This window comes from Schistocerca serialis, chromosome 3 (genome assembly GCF_023864345.2).
Source record: "Schistocerca serialis cubense isolate TAMUIC-IGC-003099 chromosome 3, iqSchSeri2.2, whole genome shotgun sequence".
In the NCBI taxonomy this organism is placed as follows: domain Eukaryota; kingdom Metazoa; phylum Arthropoda; class Insecta; order Orthoptera; family Acrididae; genus Schistocerca; species Schistocerca serialis.
In genome coordinates this window covers 695,698,492-695,707,377 of record NC_064640.1, presented here as the reverse complement: position 1 = coordinate 695,707,377, position 8,886 = coordinate 695,698,492, and the positions used below count along the sequence as shown (strand labels likewise).

At 43.6% G+C, this 8,886-nt stretch overlaps 1 pseudogene; it reads left to right on the top strand.

The window, feature by feature from the left end:
- Nucleotides 1–2,511: 2,511 nt before the first annotated feature.
- Nucleotides 2,512–2,629, top strand: LOC126471957 (5S ribosomal RNA; annotated as a pseudogene).
- Nucleotides 2,630–8,886: the final 6,257 nt, after the last annotated feature.

The following is an 8,886-nucleotide window of genomic DNA, read 5'->3' as shown; positions in this document are numbered from 1 at the left end:
AAGGCACTGTACAAGCTGCTGATTGCTCCATAATGGTGTGGGCTGTGTTTATTTGAAATGGACTGGGTCCTCTGGTCCAATTAAACCGAACATTAACTGGAAATGGTTATGTTTGGCTACTTGGAGGCCATTCGCAGCCAAACAAAGATGGAATTCTTATGGATGACAATGCACCATGTCACCGGGCCACAGTTGTTCGCGATTGGTTTGAGGAACATTCTGGAGAATTCGAGCGAATGATTTGGTCACCCAGATGGCCCGAAATGAATCTCATCAAACATTTATGGGACAAAATCTGGAGGTCAGTTTGTACACAGTATACTGCACCGGCAATACTTTCGCAACTATGGACAGCTATAGAGGCAGCATGGCTCAGTGTCAGCAAGTCGTTGGGACTTCCAACGACTTGTTGAGTCCATGCCACAGCTAGTTGTTTCACTACGCCTGCCAAAAGGAGGCCCGACATGATTTTAGGAGGTATCTATGACTTTTGTCGCCTCTGTGTATTCATGTCTTGTGAGACATTATTTTCTTGATGTGGTTCTTAAGATTTTGTTCAGAATACTTTTGAAGTTAATTGTAATATGTGAACACAAGCAACCAGGGCTGAGTTGTATTCCTGGTTTTCTTTTTCATTTGTAGCTTCACACAATTTTAAGTTACCAACACATCTTACATAATTTACTTTTCTTTTTCTTTCCGAATCATAAACTTCTCATGTGTTGCAGCATACATATTGGAATTTTCATAAAGCCGCTCAACGGGCTCATACGACTAGTAGAAACTGATATGTTTAGGGACACATTGCATATCTTTTGTAAGTAATTTTTTTTTCAGGTCGTAAAACAAACAAAAAAGTCTAAGTCCTGTGCGGGTGTGATCTTCCTCGGCATAGAAGTACGACTTGTAGTTCGTAATTCTGATAGAAAGAGAGAGATTTGTAGATCATTAAACAGTATTGGAATCGGTTTCGGTATTTTCAGTCACGTCTTGCAGTAATTAAACTAGGGACTTGCAGTAAGGCCCCACTATCAAGTCACTTTCCTCCCATTTTTTGCGCTTTCACGTAAGCTTGCTCTCCTTATCGGTTTCTAATCAGATTTCGTTGATGATAATGTTCAGTTTGCGGGGCGCTCAACTGCGTGGTCATCAGCGCCCGTACAAAGTCTCAGTTTTTACACAGTCCAAACGAATCACGAATGATGATGATAATGAGGCAATGGTGATAACAACACAAACATCCAGTCCCCGGGCAGAGAAAATCCCCAACCCAGCCGGGCATCGAACCCGCGACCCCGTGATCCAGAAGCAGCAACGCTAGCCATTAGATCATGATCTGCGGATTAATCAGATTCCGTTATCATTCAGATCAGTTCTTAAATGTTGAGGATATATTTCGGAGTATAAATAATTATTCTGAACTTTTAAGTAGAGGCTAGTGTTCGTTCACAAGACAGAGGACAGCTTACGGTATAAGTATAGGACGCCCTCGGGCCATCGCTAGGACTTTGTGTACCTGACAGTACAAAGCATTTGCTTCCGATGATGACAGAAAGCTGAAACCTTTAATACTGCGAATTATATAATAAACTGCGATCAAAGCGGACAGTTATTAATACAGTATTAAATACGATCATTGAGTCGTGAGGTATCCCCAGGAATAACGATCATCCTTTTTGTTCACTTGTTACTAAATCTCAGATTATGAATTTACATTTCGTTAGTAGAATAATGGTTTTACTCTCAATGTTTTCTAAATCAGTCGCAACAGTGGGACAATGATCTCTTTTAGAATGAAAATAACTGTCAAGTAACGCAGAAAATATTTTTCAGCCACTTTACTTACAGCATTCTCCCAGCGTCTTTGAAAATGTATTGAGTTTGTGTATAAGTTCGTAGCGTTTTTCCACAGATACACATAACAGAGACTTTAGTCATCAATAATATATTCTCCTTCACTATTTACAACAGTCTGCCAACGCAGGGTAACTATTCGATTCCGCGACTGTAGAAATCACGCCGTTTTGAGGCGAAGAACTCGCCGAGGCATGTTCGGAGCGCATTTTCATCTGGAAAGGAAGTTCCTTTAAGGTTTTTCGATAGAGGGAGGAAAAGGTGAAAATCTGAGGGTGCAAGATCAGGTGAATAAGGCAGGTGCGGAATGACTTCCCAACCCAACTCCTGTTTAGTGTTCTTTCTCAGTCTTTTTTGCGGGCAGGTGTTATCGTGGGGTAGCATCACTTCACGCAGTCATCCCAGCCGTTGTCCTTCGACTGCGTCTGCAAGACGTCTTAGTTGTTGACAATAAATTTCAGTAGTGATGGTTACAGCTCGGGGGAGTAGTTCCTAATACACCACACCTTCGCTGTTCCACCAGATGCGTAACATTATTTTTTGTGGACGCGCGCAGGTCTTTGTACGGGCAGTTGATGCTTCGTTTGGGCTCATCCATACCTTTCTTTTCCGTATAATAGCATAAAGACACCATTTCTCATCACCAGTAACAACACAGCAAACGGCCTTGCCGCAGTGGTAACACCGGTTCCTATCAGATCACCGAAGTTAAGCTCTGTCGGGCTGGGCTAGCACTTGGATGGGTGACCATCCGGTGTGCCGAGCGCTGTTGACAAGCGGGGTGCACTCAGCCCTTGTGAGGCAAACTGAGGGGCTACTTGATTGAGAAGTAGCGGCTCCGGTCTCGGAACCTGACATACGGCCGGGAGAGCGGTGTGCTGACTACATGCCCCTACATATCCCCTTCCAGTGACGCCTATGGGCTGAGGATGACATGGCGGCCGTCGGTACCGTTAGGCCTTCATGGCCTGTTCGGGAGGAGTTTAGTTAGTTTAATTTTAGTAACGGTACAGGATAGTGATGGTCGGTGTGGTCCATGAACCAACTGCTGACGATCAAGCTAAGATGCACGTATGGGCACCTGCTGATTTTTGTGATTTTTGCTTACAGTATGAGGTACCCGAACACTCGGCTTTTTAACCATCCCCACGGCATGAAAATGTCACTTGGTAGTGGAATGATCACGGTTCATCACGTTTGCCAGTTCTCACGTACACTGACATGGATCATTGTGGATTAAAGCGTTTAACCGGTCTTCGAAAAACCCCAAAGACTTCCTGAAAGTGGAGAGCGGTGAATGTCAAAACGCTCCCCCTTAAAACTAGGAAACCATTTGCTGACCGCGGTGGCCGAGCGGTTCTAGGCGCCACAATCCGGAACCGCGCAACTGCTACGGTCGCAGGTTCGTATCCTGCCTCGAGCATGGATGTGTGCGATGCCCTTAGGCTAGTTAGGTTTAAGTAGTTCTAAGTTCTAGGGGACTGATAACCTCAGATGTTGAGTCCCATACTGCTCAGAACCATTTGAACCATTTTTTTTTTAAGAAACCATTTGCTTGCCGTGCTCTGTCCAATTTCATTATCCCCATACACGGCACAAATGTTTCTCGCTGCCTGGTTGTCACTGCTGTATTGAATTCAAAGAGAAGAATATGTCGTAAATGTTCCTATATCTCCATTTGTTACTCCATTTTCTAGCGTCCACTGCTCCACTCACTATCTCCAAAAGACAAAATGGTAATACGTAAACTCAAATAACAACTTTGAACTACAAATAAAAAATGACAATCGGTAAGTAAACCCATAGCAACAGGAATATAACATGCAAAACAAAAGCGTCACGAACGTATGCATCAACCCAACAGATATTGCATACATGTGTTATATGTGGCCGTTATCAAAAATACGATTTACTATGTCAAATAATTAAAATTTTTTGTATTTGCCGATTACACTGACATCATCACCAAATAAAAGCAGGCCGGACTTGAATAGAACCACATTTAGTAACAGAGCCGCAGTAATGCTCGATGCTTTTAGGCATCAGAGAATACACGTTACAATTCCTAAAAAGTTTTCTAGTAGATTTCTTGGAAACAAAAACATTTTCGTCATAAGATGGAATTAAATTTTTGTATAAAATAATAACAGTTACTTCATTAGTTGATTATAACGCTATCGGTGTAGCGTATTTATTTGCTAAGAATGAGAAACGATGCGGGTCTGCGCGGAAAGAACTTACATGAATTCCTATTCGTGTAATGGAATAAAAGGAAGTAGGAAGACTGCATCGCGTTCAGCGCTTATATCATAAAACATATAGATTATATAATATAGAACATGAATGTAGCTGTAATGTCATTGATAAACGTATGAGAAACACAGGTAATGATAATTATTTTATAAAAGTACATACCGTCTTACGTTTTTTTGGAAATCTATTACACTCGTATACAGACTCTGTCTTTAGTTCATAAAATTGTTCTTTATCTGAATTACTGATGAGATGGGTTTAGGAAAACATTCGTCGAATGGATAGATAGCCCGTAGTGTGCAAGTGTTTGCCACTAGCTGTTACATTCCCCTGCGCCCATTCGGTCGGTTCCCAATCGCGAGTGAGACGACCGGCCGCTACGTACTTCCAGTGGCAGAGCACGCTCTCAAGTCTGGAATTGGGCGGCCGTTGTGGTGGAGCACAGTGAACGGATGCGTCCTGAAACAATCAGCAACTGCCACTCCCAGTTTACGACCACAAGTTCAGCGAGGGGCGCGCGGCGTTCGTCGACATCACGGTCAAAGGGAAACGTTCACATGTTGCTGCCACAGGTCGATACGTCTGCTCTCCAGGGGAGCTAGCACTGAATAACCGAAGGGAAAAACTTGCGAATCTCACATACAGGACACACCTTAACAACAGTTTAATAAAGTAGTGGCCGAGGAATGTAACTATTTCACTAGAAATCGGGGAAAGCCTCTGTTTATGAAATCGCCTGAATGGTGGACGCTGTATAGAAACAAAATGCAGAAACACGAAATCTTACCAGAAGTCCTAGCCCCATTCAGTTATTACGAGATGAAAACGCACTAAAAAAATGGTTCAAATGGCTCTGAGCACTATGAGACTTAACTTCTGAGGTCACCAGTCCCCTAGAACTTAGAACTACTTAAACCTAACTAACCTAAGGACATCACACACATCCATGCCCGAGGCAGGATTCGAACCTGCGACCGTAGCAGTCAAAACGCACTAATCTTCGATAATATCGTACAATATAAAGATTCTCTAAACTTGACAACTAAAATCGAAGTATTGCTCAATACTGTCTTCCTGAATTCAAAGAAAATATATACGGGTGGATCGATGGCCGCCGACGGCGACAAATTAGAATGCCCAATACATAACCAAGCAGAAAATTATCAAATCCTATGTTCCCTACCGATAGAGTAAGCAATCAATTTTGAGGAAGCTTTCGCACTTAGAGCAGCAGTAAAATACGGTAGTCTTGCACACGAAGCAGTATGGTTGTATTAACCGATCCTCCAACTGTGACTGAAGAGCCACAAAAAATCAAAATGGAACCCAAGTGTGTCGACTATAATTATAGACATTATTAAAGAAGTCGCTACAAATAAGGAAGCCGGAGTAGTAACAAATGGTTCAAATGGCACTAAGCACTATGGGACTTAACATCTGAGGTCATCAGTCCCTTAGACTTAGGACTACTTAAACCTAACTAACCTAAGGACATCACATACATCCATGCCCGAGGCAGGATTCGAACCTGCGACCGAAGCAGCCGCGTGGTTCCGGACTGAAGCGCCTAGAACCGCTCGACCACAGCGGCCGGCGGAATAGCAATAATTTTTTTGTGGATTCCAGGGCCCACTGGCATCTTTCATAATGACGATAGACAGCTGAGCGAAGGGAGCAATGAACTTAGTCGAAATCCTAAACCATAGACTTCTTTACCAAGAAATGCTGGGCTTAATCAATGAAAAAGAGAGAAACAAGTGTTACACACAAAGGCACAGGGCCAAGATCTGAAAAGGAATGCCTTATGGCCGGCTGCGAAGTAAAATAGTTATTTCCTTGAGTTACCTGTTGGAATAGAAACAGACCATTCATAACAACGATCGAGTACATACTCATAAATCACGGTAAGTTTCTACTCCGGCTGTTTCGAAAAGGATGCAAGGCATCTCCTTTATGCGATTTATGCAATGAATAAGGAGACGTGAACCGTCTATTATTTTCGTGTATCGGATACAAGACACAACAAAAATCCTTTATCCGAGTGTTATTACCGCAGAAGTTCCGATTCCAACATAGGCTACAGTGTTGCTGTCAACAAAAGAGTGAATTAGTATTAAATGTGATGTTCAATGAACGTGATGTGTGGATATTTTGTACGATATCGTGGGGCCTGCAAAATACCACTCAATTTCGGGTGTCATTTCTTCGCTTGTGGAGAATCTCCGATCACCGAGGAAAATTTTAAGCTTTGGAAGAGATGGAAGTCTGATGGAGCTATATCACGCGAATGTGGCAACAGTTCGTATTTTATGTCATGGGACACACACTTCTGTGCGGGCGAGCATTTTCTTCATGGAAGATAACTTTCTTCCTTGCCAAACCATGCCATTTTCGTGTATCTTTTGTTGCTGTTCGTGTAGTGTTGGCAGAAGATCCAACACCGTGTTACTAGAGGAGGCCGAACGCACGCGTTTCAGCTCACGCAGGCTGGCGTAAGGAGAGAAGAACTATACTGACGTGAGGTCTGGAACATGACAAGGAATTAGAATTCAGAAAGCGGACGTAATTAGTTTGATACTTAACTTTAATCCATTAATGATGAACGTCGCTCTTGACGGTACGTGATTCACAATATTATCAGTTCAGAGTACATTCTTGAAGAATATGGCGCCTTGCTAGGTCGTAGCAAATGACGTAGCTGAAAGCTATGCTAAACTGTCGTCTCAGCAAATGAGAGCGTATGTAGACAGTGAACCATCGCTAGGAAAGGCGGCTGTACAACTGGGGCGAGTGCTAGGGAGTCTCTCTAGACTAGACCTGCCGTGTAGCGGCGCGCGGTCAGCAATCACTGATAGTGGCGACACGCGGGTCCGACGTATACTAACGGACCGCGGCCGATTTAAAGGCTACCACCTAGCAAGTGTGGTGTCTGGCGGTGACACCACAGTTGGTTCAGGAGGTTAGCGTATTATTGTCCCGTAAATGTTTGACTATTGGAAAGATGTTGCGAGACCAATTTTTCTTTAATAAAAATAATTGACAGTAAGTGGTAGTACATCTGTAGTAGCAAACATTTTCTCAGTCATCTCAGCAAGTGATCCAGCAGCGAAATCCACGAATGTCCAGTCTTGTGCTGTACAGGGAGCTACAGGAGGAACAGTAAATACAGGGTGGTTATAACAAAACTTTCGCTACTTCTTGAGGGCTCCATGAAAAACGAGTGATCGTAAGACAATGAAACTTTGTGGAAACATTTGCAAGGACATGCGGAAGAGAAATAACGAATCGACCATTGCAAGAAAGGCATTTTTATTTACACATGGGAGAGAAACATTTGTTAATTGCGTACCATGTTTACGTTCCAGGTTACAGACGTTGCTCACAAGGGAACCTCCTCATCGCACCCCCCTCAGATTTAGTTATAGTTGGCACAGTGGCTAGGCCTTGATAAACTGGACACAGATCAATTGAGAAAACAGGAAGAAGTTGTGTGGAACTGTGAAAAAATAAGCAAAATATACAAACTGAGTAGTCCATGGGCCACATAGGCAACATCATGGAGGCCCTGAGCTCAGAAGCGCCGTGGTCCTGTGGTAGCGTGAGCAGAACGAGAGGTCCTTGGTTCAAGTCTTCCCTCGAGTGAAAATTTTATTTTCTTTATTTTTGCATAGTTATTATCTGTCCGTTCGTACATTGACGTCTCTGTTCACTGTAATAAGTTTAGTGTCTGTGTTTTGCGACCGCATCGCAAAAACGTGCGATTAGTAGACGAAAGGACGTGCCTCTCCAATGGGAACCGAAAACATTTGATCGCACGGTCATAGGTCAACCGATTCCTCCACAGGAAAACACATCTGATATATTCTATACGACACTGGTGACGGCATGTGCGTCACATGACAGGAATATGTTGTCGACCCACCTAACTTGTACACTTGGCGAATGGGTAAAAAGATTCTTCTACCTTGCCCGATTTAGGTTTTCTTGTGCATGTGATAATCACTCCCAAAAAAGTGATGAAAACATGAGAGTTTGTCACATAAACTGAAAATAAAAAATTAAACTTTTCACTCGATGGAAGATTTGAACCAAATACCTTTCATTCCGCAGCTGCTCACGTTACCACGAGACCACGGCACTCCTGTGTTTCTAGTTTCCTTGAAGTGGCCTATCTTCCCATGGACTACTCAGTTTGTATACTTTGCTTATTTTTTCACAGTTCCACACAACTTCTTCCTGTTTTCTCGATCGATCTGTGTTCAGTTTGTCAAGGCCTATCCACAGTGCCAACTTATAACTAAATCTGAGGGGGGTGTGATGGGGAGGTTCCCTTGTCAGTGTGACGACCATCTGCATCCCCGATAGTCTGGAATCGCACAACAGATATCATTTCACGATTGTTCGCAGCACTTTTCGAACGGTGGTCCATGGAATGTTCTCCGCTTTCGTCACAGAGCTTGTGCACTTGCTTGAACCGAGCGAGGTGGCGCAGTGGTTTGACACTGGACTCGCATTCGGGAGGACGACGGTTCAATCCCGCGTCCGGCCATCCTGATTTAGGTTTTCCGTGATTTCCCTAAATCACTCCAGGCAAATGCCGGGATGGTTCCTCTGAAAGGGCACGGCCGACTTCCTTCCCTAATCCGATGAGACCGATGACCACGCTGTCTGGTCTCCTTCCCCAAACAACCAACCAACCACTTGCTTGAAGGTCACACATAGCGTCCTGGCCCTCGGTCTCTCCCGGGAGCAATTTCCAAATCGCCATTTAATTCTAAC